The sequence below is a fragment of the Schistocerca americana genome, chromosome 11 (genome assembly GCF_021461395.2).
Source record: "Schistocerca americana isolate TAMUIC-IGC-003095 chromosome 11, iqSchAmer2.1, whole genome shotgun sequence".
Lineage (NCBI taxonomy): Eukaryota > Metazoa > Arthropoda > Insecta > Orthoptera > Acrididae > Schistocerca > Schistocerca americana.
Genome location: NC_060129.1, coordinates 66,831,314 through 66,843,003, shown reverse-complemented (window position 1 = coordinate 66,843,003; position 11,690 = coordinate 66,831,314). Strand labels below are relative to the sequence as shown.

Below are 11,690 nucleotides of genomic sequence, written 5' to 3'. Positions count from 1 at the left end.
GGGGTGCCCTGGTCCCCATGGCTTTGCCTCTGATTTGTTTGCAGGTCTGGTCCTCAAATGTGAAGTAGTTATGGGTAGGGCCGGAGCCGGCTTGTGTGACAATAAAGGAAGTTTTAGAAAGACTTTCAGGCTACTGTTGGAAGAGGTGGCATTCTAGGACAGAGAGACCATGTGTATGTGGGTATTAGTGTAAAGCAAAGCTGTGTTGGTGGTACATAACAAGGATAGCACCCTGTGGGAGAGCATTGGAAATAAATTGGACACATTCCAGGTGGTGATTGGTGTAGGAGTTGGACACAACTATTGAGGTATTTGAGCAATTGGCTACACAGATTCTTAAGATGGTGAGAGGTTTTGTTCAATTTTATGGCTGGCTTCAAGGAGAACCACACTGATTGTGTTAGCACATTAAGGGGCTGAAAGGTAGTATTTTCAAGAGAGAATGCATCTGTCGGGAATGGCAGTTTGGGAGGCAGTTTATTTGTCAAGGGCAAGGTGGGTAAGTAGTACAGATTTTTCAGTCTGGAATTTAAGGAGGGAATGGTAGAATAAAGGGTCACATCCAAAGATGGGTCTTGGCCTTTTGGAACAGAAACAAAGGTTAAGCATGTTGGGAATGTGCATCTCGCGGGGAGCATGCAAGGGGTAAGTGCCTGCAGGTGCACTATTCTCTGTGCCCTCGGTGGCTCAGATGGATAGAGCATCTGCCATGTAAGTAGGAGATCCCGGGTTCGAGTCCCAGTTGGGGCACACATTTTCAACATGTCCCCAATGAAGTATATCAACGCCTGGTTACAGCTAGGGTGTACATTTAATTATCATTTCATTCTAGCAAAGCTGCATGGTCATATATGGTAACTGTTCTTTTGGGAACAGATACTAATGTCATATATAGTTAAAAAATATGGCTTCCCGACCATCGACCTTCTTGTGTGAACGCACACACTATGCCCAAACTTGTAAGGGACTTGGTAGATTAATCTGCCACGAGTAATGAGAATGATGGGCAAACATCTATTAGGCACACTACGAATGTAGTGGTGTGGACATGTTGGGAATGTGCATCTCACAGGGAGCATGCAAGGGATAAGTGCCTGCAGGTGCACTATTCTCTGTGCCCTCGGTGGCTCAGATGGATAGGGCGTCTGCCATGTAAGGAGGAGGTCCCGGGTTTGAGTCCCAGTCAAGGCACACATTTTCAACATGTCCCCAATGAAGTATGTCAGTGCCTGGTTGCAGCTATGGTTTCCATTTAATTATCACTTGATTGTGGAATTAATCAGGCCATAAAAAGGAGTAATTTTGCTGTAGTGTTTCTAGAACAGTTTTGACATCTTGTGCTGAGTTTGATAGCATTATCTTTATGAAAAATCAGTAAATCACACAGAGCATATTTCCTGATGGACTTCAATATGCTGTCACACCAATCTAGAAACTGGACAATCACAGAAAATCACTTTTAATTACAGAACTATATCAATCCTTCCAGGCTTTTCAAAAATGATTGAGAAAGTGGCATGTGATAGAATACGGACTCAATTAACTGAAGAGAACTTGTTAACCGCCTCCCATTTTGGCGTTTATAAAGGATTATCCACACACAAAGCAATACAAGGCCTCCGAAATAAAGTCTTAGCTAGTGGAGCTAAACAAGAAAAAAATCTTATTGTCATATTCTGTGACCCAACCAAACCCTTTGATTGTGTGGAACACAAAGTTATACTTTGCAAAATAAAGCATTACAGCATTAATGGTGTCTCTCTTGCATGGATGGGACCTTACCTCCATGACAGGAACAGACTGTACCTCAGGCTTGAAAATAACTTCAGAATGGAGAAACATAACACATGGAGTGCCACAATGATTGGTACTAGGCCTGCTCTTGTTTCTAACCTACAGACACTGATCAGCCAAACCATTATGACCACCTGCCGAATGGCTGATTGGTACCACATCTGCACACACGTCACCTGGGGTGATGAGCTCTGATGCCAGTTCTACATCTACATCTACATCCATACTCCACAAGCCACCTGACGGTGTGTGGCGGAGGGTACCCTGAGTACCTCTATCGGTTCTCCCTTCTATTCCAGTCTCATATTGTTCGTGGAAAGAAGGATTGTCGGTATGCTTCTGTGTGGGCTCTAATCTCTCTGATTTTATCCTCATGGTCTCTTCGCGAGATATACGTAGGAGGGAGCAATATACTGCTTGACACTTCGGTGAAGGTATGTTCTCGAAACTTTAACAAAATCCCGTACCGAGCTACTGAGCATCTCTCCTGCAGAGTCTTCCACTGGAGTTTATCTATCATCTCCGTAATGCTTTCGCGATTATTAAATGATCCTGTAATGAAGCGCGCTGCTCTCCGTTGGATCTTCTCTATCTCTTCTATCAATCCTATCTGGTACGGATCCCACACTGTTGAGCAGTATTCAAGCAGTGGGCGAACAAGCGTACTGTAACCTACTTCCTTTGTTTTCGGATTGCATTTCCTTAGGATTCTTCCAATGAATCTCAGTCTGGCATCCGCTTTACCGACGATCAACTTTATATGATCATTCCATTTTAAATCACTCCTAATGCCTACTCCCAGATAATTTATGGAATTAACTGCTTCCAGTTGCTGACCTGCTATTTTTTAGTTAAATGATAAGGGAACTATCTTTCTATGTATTCGCAGCACATTACACTTGTCTACTTGAGACTCAATTGCAACTCCCTGCACCATGCGTCTATTTGCTGCAGATCCTCCTGCATTTCAGTACAATTTTCCATTGTTACAACCTCTCGATACACCACAGCATCATCTGCAAAAAGCCTCAGTGAACTTCCGATTTCATCCACAAGGTCATTTATGTATATTGTGAATAGCAACGGTCCTATGACACTCCCCTGCGGCACACCTGAAATCACTCTTACTTTGGAAGACTTCTCTCCATTGAGAATGACATGCTGCGTTCTGTCATCTAGGAACTCTTCAATCCAATCACACAATTGGTCTGATAGTCCATATGCTTTTACTTTGTTCATTAAACGACTGTGGGGAACTGTATCGAACACCTTGCGGAAGTCAAGAAACACGGCATCTACCTGTGAACCTGTGTCTATGGCTCTCCGAGTCTCGTGGACGGATAGCGCGAGCTGGGTTTCACACGACCGTCTTTTTCGAAACCCATGCTGATTCCTACAGAGTAGATTTCTAGTCTCCAGAAAAGTCTGTTTCAGTCACATCGCAGATGGTTTTGATCGTGTTCACATCTCGAGGGTTGGGGGGCCAGCACATCAATTGCGACTCGCCACTGTATTCCTTGAAACACTCGATCACACTCTTTTCATTGTGACATAGTGCATTATCTTGCTGAAAAATGCCACTGCCATCAGGAAACATGAACATCATGAACTATGTGGTCTGCAACGAGTGTACAATACTCCTTGGCCCTCATGGTGCCTTCCACAAGCTCCGCTGGACCCATGGATGTTTACATGAAAGTTCCCCAGAGCACAATGTAGTTGCCACCAGATTGTATCCATCCTGAAGTATGGGTGTCAAGGAGCTGTTCCCTGAAAGACTGGGATTCATCACACTGTGCAATGCTCTTCCACTACCCCAACGTCCAGTGCCGATGGTCACGAGTCCATTTCAGTCGTAGTTACCGACATTATAATGTTAACATTGGCACTTGCCAGGGTCGTCAGCATCAGAGGCCCTTCGTTAGGAGTGTTCCGTCTTCTGTGTGTTCAGACACACTTGTACTCTACTCAGATTAACGTCCGATGGCACAGGTTGCTACCTGTCCTGTTTTACGAGTCTACTCAGCCTACAATGTCCAACATCTGTAATGAGGGGTGGCCACCCAACCCTCTGACATCTGGACTTGGTTCCACCTCGGTTTCGCCACATGTTGAAGACACTAATCACAGCACTCCTTGAACACCTGACAAGTTGTGCTGTTTCCGAAATGCTTGTGCCAAGCCTCCGGGCCGTTACAGTCTGCCCTCGCCCAATCTCAAATAGATCACGTACCTTCCACATTGTACACACAGACGGCATGCTCACCGATACAACATATACCGTGCATTTGCTGGACTACGTTATTCCTTGGCTATCGCCTGGACGGATTTATATTTATAGTAGGTCGATAATTTAGTTCTGTATAATTTTTTTGTGGTACAATCTACATCGCACAAAATATTGTTCAACCTTTTAGTAAGGATTCGAAGCTTTCTTAATAAGCCAATAGTCCAAAATACTTTGAGCTGCTTTCATGCTATGCCTCCAACCCATGTTAACTAAGTGACAGACTTCTTTTAGTCAATAACGATTTACCGTTGTAACTTACATGAAAGCCATGGCCGGTATGCAAGGAATTATCTAACATGATTACGTCTTTCAAGTTCACCTATATTAGTTTTCTGTGCACTTCATTCATCTCACTGTTCACTTTTTTCTATGAATTTATTTTCGCATGACCGAGTGGACAGACAAACAATAAAAGTGGATTGCTGGTGACACCGCGATCGACGCAACTTGAACTAAACATTTCGCCTTCTGAAAATGATGTTTCTACTGCAAGCAATTCTGGCACAGAAGAATTACTTTGACGCTCCTGATCAAACAGTCGCGCATCGGACATAACTCATGAGTGTTTAGAGCACACAGTGACCAGTGTTGAATTAATTCTCTGCACTGCAGTCTGCAAACCACTGTGAACGTGTGAAATGCATGACTCACTCTATACACACAGCAAGTTACACTGACATGCGTAACCGAAACAGATTTTCGGGAGTCTAGCAATGACTGATGCAGCAAATGGGCGATCGAAAGAATTTGAAAATGCAGTCTCGATATAAAAAAATTCTCACTTCCATGTCAGTGAGAGAGTGATTTTCGATGAACTAAAATGAAGATACAACAGGTTCACGTAATTTAAACGCCTTTAGAAATAGAATTAATGTTTGAAACAACTTAAAAAAAGAAATTTGTGATATTGAGGAGGGTGTAGTGATACTTTCGCGATTTTGATCTGCCTTCAGCTGTTGGGTAAGCTACGATTCGGTTTTTGTCGCCAAAGCTACGTACTACGTTGGTAGCTTTGGTCTCTGTTCATTTGTTTTAGAGTTATTCCGTAAATCCGTAATAGTATGTGGAGCGATATGTTTGTTGTTGGTTACAAACAAAAACAAATTAATAATAGTGTGGTAACGGGATTACTGTGTTCAGTCATGCACGATTTGAATTCAAAAAACGTTACCGAAGATCTGCAGTTTTTGTACATTTTAATACATGGCTGTAAGTGGTTGTACATCACTAGTGTACCACTTTTGCTGTTAATCAAAGCCTGTGAACAAATAGTACAGTAACTTGAAGAATGAGCATGTAATGCGATGCAGGTATTTATCATCCTTATTATTCGTTTATTTTTGAAACTATGTTAGGTACGTCACGTTACATTGAAAAATGCATAAGCGTTGGCAGACAGGCAGATGCTTTCAGTTTTGCCGTAATTTAAGCTCAAAATATACATTTGAACTTCATCTCACTCATACCACTACTCTAACGCTTCTTCCACTGCCTTAATTTTGTACCCAGCGTAGATAATACTAGATCAGACAAATTTGATTAAGTTTTGGACCTTGATGTCTCAGTTGTGTCAGATTTTTTGAACATCTGACCATACCCAGGTAGTTAACAAACACCGCGAATTCCAACAGCGTTTCTCTATGCTAGACTTATTTCTTCGAAATCGTGAGAAACTGCGTGATTTTCCAAACCTTTTGAGAAATATTTCTGCATTTAGCTCTTTAACTATTGAAGCTAGATAGTTAACTCTTGTCAGTTGAAAGCACCTGAACTATGCGTTAATTACTGTGAGATTAAATTTTACTTTCAAAAATTGAAGAAAAAATCCATTTGAAAGTCTCAAAAACACACTTTTTATTTTTCTAAGAAAAATATATTGCTGCCGTATTTCTGTTTGCCATTGATAAAATTTGAAGGTGAGGAGAGGATGAGTAGAAAGGGGAATTGATTTTTAAATGTACAAGTCTACTGCACTACATTGATTTTTCTTAAGTTACAAGGGATCATCAATAATGAAGAGTGGAAGTTTTGGTGTAGCTTCTATTCTAATTTTAGATTAAAATTACGCTGTTATGTTATTGGAGAGATTTTTTGGAAATTTGTGGTAAGATCTTATGAGACCAAACTGCTGAGGTCATGGGTCCTTAATGTTATTAAGGGGCAATCAGTTTTCTTATGATACAAGATGACTCAAAAGTTCTCATAACCTATAATTTTGCTGAAAATTACTCATTTGTGCTTCGATGTATGAAATTCGGTCTTACCGGTGGACCGTCTGCCAATCCACAATGCATCCTTCGGTTGTATACTGCAATGAGGATAATACTGAACTCGGATACATGTATTACACATAGACATTTTAGAATGCGTAAAATGCAACACAGTGATATTTAATGTTTTCCATTCAACAGCCTATCTTAAAATGGCAGCATTCACAAGACTTCAACAATAATGAAGCAGCATTCACTGTCTTCTCATAACAAATTGTAAAAGTGCTTATAGCATATTTATGGGCCAGTGACAACAGACTTTCTGCTAATGCGGTGTTGATTTGAAAATGAAATTATGACACACAAACAGCTGTGCAATAATAGCTCAAGAAACCATTGTCGGAATCTGATTTGAACAAAGGAATACCGTCAGAACCAAGCGATTCAGAAATCATCCCAGGGACTTCCCTCTCTCATTCCAATGTGTTAATTTTAGGTTGCATTTAAGCCATATGCTGTGAATGATAAATCAGGTGCACAGACCATAGACCATTCCTAAACAGAAGACTTCTACAGAAAATGTGTCATTGAACCTCGATTGGTTGCATCTGCTTGAACCGAGAGTAGCTTAACATTTTTCAAAGTTGATAGTATGTTGCTTGCCAACATTCAAAGAAATTAAAAGTTAGTGTTCTGTGCCCAAAAGGATCAACAGCTTCATTGTTTTTTTCCTTATCTATATCTTGAAATAACTTACACATCTTAACTGGTTGTATTCTAGGGTAAGCTGAGCCCAGTATGGCCACTGGGAGAGTCTGTACTTTGATTTTTGATAAAATATCATAATAACCACTTTGTTTGTTCTTGTTTACAATTTGTTGTAAAATCCTAACGAAAGGCATCTTTGGCATCTTACAAATGAGACTTCAGGTAACATAGCTCAAGTGACTGCTTTGTGTAATCTTATTTTATTCATTTTTATTCTCTTGTGGGAGAAAAGGATTGCTTAAACCTTTCCAAACAAAATGCAAATGATGTTCATTAAAGTCATTGTTAGCCTCTGTTTCTACGGTGGGTAACTTTTATTACTTAAATATATCATCATATTCATACTATATATAGGATTGATAAAGATGTAGTTCAGTTCTTAGTAAGACTAATACCATAGCTTTGCTTCTGGAAGAAAGTTGTTGGTTGGTCGATTTGGGAGAGGGGACCAAACAGTGAGGTTATCAGTCCTGAAGAAAAGTCATCATTTCACGGCTTGTTACTTAAACAACTTAAAATGTACATAATAGATTGGTCTTAACATTGTATCTCAAATACCCTTGCTTTCTTTATCTTGAAATTTAACCCATTGTATGTAAACAAGAGGACTGTTTTTGACACTTACCAAACTTTAAAAAAAAAAAAAAAAAAAAAAAAAATTGAGCATCACTTTAGATTTCTAATCAAAGCTCAAACCTAGACATTTACATTATTTATGTTGATGGTGATTGACAACTGTTTGAAATTAATTCGCTAAATAGGAATAACTTGGTGCCATTGTATTAGGTACAGGTGTTGTACCTTCTGGTGTTATATGAAAATATGTGCCAGACTGGGACTCGAACCCGGATTTCCCGCTTATCGCAAGGAGTCCTCTTACCATTAGGCTATCTGTTCATACCTTCTGGACCGATCCAAACACTGCGTTGCTATACTGTAGTCTTACTTTCATCACTGAATGCCTGCAGCTTAATTCTGTATGCCTGCATTAGTGAGAATAAGACTGTATAGAATAGAGACCTATTCTTTATAATCTAGGGCCTGCACCAATATGGAGTATTACATTAATAATGATTAACAGCCGCTTGAATTCAGATCAAAATAAATTAACTGAATGTGAATTACTTGGTGTCAGCTATTTTAGGTACTAATGTTTTACCTGTTGGTGACATTTGAAAATTTGCACCGGACTGGTACTCGAACCCAAATACCTTGCTTATCGTGAGCGGTTGCCTTAGAATGAAGCTATCTGTGCACACCTCTTGGATCGACACAAACTTCTATACGTTACGTTGTCTTCATCCCGACACCATAGGTGCTAGTCGGTCTGGGAGGCAAGTACAGAGAGCCTAATCCTGAGGCGAGCACATGTGATGAGTGGGAAAACTGGGTTCGAGTCTCCGTCCAGCACAAATTATCACGTGACCATCTGGTAGGACATCCGTATTGTAACAACTGATGTCAAGTTGCTTGGATTCGGTGAATTTATTTCGATCTAAGTCATTTATGTTAACATCAGTTTCAGATTTCTAGCAACAGTAGTTTTGAAGTTTCATGGCAATCTCAAAAAATACTTCTCTTGTTAATTGAAAAACAAATAACCTGTGCTTCAACAGAATATTAAATTTATTAGGCCTACTTTTTGTTTACTCTGTGGGTATATACTGTAAATAAAAAATATGAAATACCTGACACTTTGATGTCAAAATCTTTTGGGGATTTGATATAAACTAGCCCACAGGTACCAGAAGCACAGGTGATAATTTCCACATTGTCCATATTGGTATCATATATCACGTTTAATAATGATGACGATAAGATATGTAATAATAGTCCTAAGCCTTGATAGTACTAAGAAGAGGATTTGACATTTTGTATTAAATAGTCACAAGGGGACAAGATCACAATAAAGTAATGGACAGCACTAGATCTGCTGTTCCAAAAAGCTGACAAAACAGAATGGGGAAAAATAGCACTGTATTGCACCACATGATCAAATAGTGTTCACTCAGTGACAAACCCCATTGCAGTGTCCTTGCTAATCAGTGAAATTACATTTTCACCTGTCAGCCCCAAACACACACACACACACATTGATTACATTTTGTGTAATGTAGAATGGAGTATATGGGAAGCGGTCTGTTATTTTCAGTAATCACAAAGTTTTTCATGCCCAAATTGTAAACATTCTTAGTGTGCTATCCACATTTTTAGTGTCTCCCAACTTATCTTCAACCACGTTGTTGCCATTTGACCTGAATTATATCCCTAGCCGTATTGCTTAGCAATCTCCCACCACAATCAAGATTTCAGGTGAGAAAGAGTGCCTTAGTGTTGGCAGTAATAACTCGCATTTAGAGGGGTGCATAAACATTTTCAGGAAGCTGTTTCTAGGAGTTCTATGTGACACGGTGGGGGTGGGACTAGTGAATACAAAAGGGGGGGGGGCCCAAAAATCACTGGAATTTCTTTGTAGAAAGCATTTACTTTATTGTTTTTCAAACACAACCTTGACCTTCTCCTAAGTACACTCCATTAGCATTAATGCACTTGTCCAAATGTTTATTCCAGTGTGGGCAATACCTTCTAAATTCGTCCTCTTTGTGAAGTGCTAATACCTTCGTGACACTGCATCTTACATCTTTGATATCGGCAGAAAACTTTCCTTTCAAGTCTCTTTTTATCCTCAGGAACAGGAAGAAGTCAGAGGCTGGTAAATCTGGCGAATAAGGCAGGGGGTCAAGGTAGTCAACTTTGCTGAGGACAAAAACTGGTGAACACTGAGAGCTGTGTGTGTGTGTGTGTTAGTGTTGACAAGATGCAGGGACCAATTGCTGGAATCCCATAAAGTTGGACGTTTTCACTCCAAACTCCTGTGCAGACTTTTCATAACTTCCATATAGAATTGGTGTTTACTGTATGGTCTTGAGGGACAAATTGTGAGTGTGCAATCAGTTTGATGTGAAAAAAAAAAAAAAAAATTGACAGTGTCTTCACGTTCGATTTCACTTGCTGAGCTTTTTCTGGACAATGTGGGCCAGTTAACTTCCATAGAATTGACTATTGCGTACTATCTGGATCATACCGATAGCACTGTTGCTCATCACCTGTGATGATTTTGTTGAAAAAGTTTAGATCATCTTTGAATGTATCCTTCAGTTTGTGACAGGCTCAAACGTGATGATCCTTTTGATCTGTGGTGATAATTTTCAGCACAAACTTTGCTGCTTCTTTACACCTCCCCAAATCAACAGTCAAAATGCACTGAATTGAGCTCCAGGACAACCCTGGCATGTCGTCAAATTGGTCAGTGGCCTGCATAGATCTTTGTTAATCACATCACGCATTTTGCTGACATTGTCCTCGCTTCGAGCAGTCGAAGGGCGATTGGAATTAGGCAGATCTTCAGTGGCCATTTCTCTGATTTTGAACTGAGAAAATTGTTTGTACACTTGAGTTTTACAGAGAGCATGTTGTTTGTGCTATGTTTTAATCATCACGTCTGTTTCCGTTACTTGTCAAGAACGTAGCAGAAACAGCTATGATGATGCAAACAGCTCACAAACAACACGCTCTCCGTAAGACTCAAGTGGTTATGTGAATTTTGAAAATAAAATGAAAATGATAGTAATGATGAGGAAAATAATAAGAAATGATAATAGCAAGAAAAAAATGCATATGTTTACCTTATATAACAGGAACGTGTGCCTTTTAAAAAGCAGACATAATTAACATGAAAGTTTAAGTAAAAGGAATTGAAGAAAATATGTTTAAGGTCAAAACTGATTATTTTCCTTGACTTCAGTAAGTGTGGTAAAACTGTAATAAGCCTGATCATAAACTATTTGTACTGACATTGTTTCACTACTTCTGTGGACTACACTGCAAAGAGAACCAATTAGCTGTTAGCATGTCTTGCTTAATCATTAATCTTTTAGTTAAACCAGATTAAGCAATTAATGTAACTACATGAAGTAAGTTAAATTAACCTCCCCTGAAAATCCATACCAATTAATATTACTGCCACCCAGAATAAAACAGTATAAACCCAGTTTTGTCACGTAATATACAAAACCCATTTTAACTTATACAACATAAGAACTTCGTATGTAATTTGTTGTTGGAGAGACCTAATCATTTATTCACATAATAACCTTAATCTACACTTGTTAAGGCACCAACATCAGTAAATTATAACTTACCTCTCATAGAAGACTTAGAGGATGTTCCTTTTCTTCAAGCATTTTGATTACTGTTAGCATTACCATTTCTGGAGGACTCTCCCTTCTGAGCAATTCCAGCCAAAAACTAGCCAGTGTCTGTAGCAGGGGAAAAAAAGGAAAAGAATTGTGTCTCTGCAGAGAAAAAAGGGTTTAATTACTATTAGATACGTCGGTAAGTCAATTGTTATCCACAATTTAGTTATATTTTTGTTTATTTTGGTAGTACTGTCATTTTACGTTGATGACGCATACTTTGTTCATTGGCTGCTCCGCTGTCTATTTGCACCAAAGAAGAGCAACGTTCAGTGATACATTTTTTGTGGTCAGAAGGCGTATCGGGCCGAAATTCATCGAAGACTTTCAGTACAGCACGGGAATAGTGTTTTGCCACAATGGAGTGTCTAG

The 11,690-nt window shown here is 39.5% G+C and overlaps 1 long non-coding RNA gene across 1 annotated transcript in view; it reads left to right on the top strand.

Moving 5' to 3' along the window:
* The first annotated feature begins 5,172 nt into the window (after positions 1–5,172).
* The window catches only part of LOC124553588, a 33,056-nt gene continuing 26,538 nt past the window's right edge, over positions 5,173–11,690 (top strand). Inside the window, exon 1 of the long non-coding RNA XR_006968068.1 lies at positions 5,173–5,394. This is a non-coding gene — a long non-coding RNA (uncharacterized LOC124553588). The remainder of the gene's footprint in view (positions 5,395–11,690) is intronic.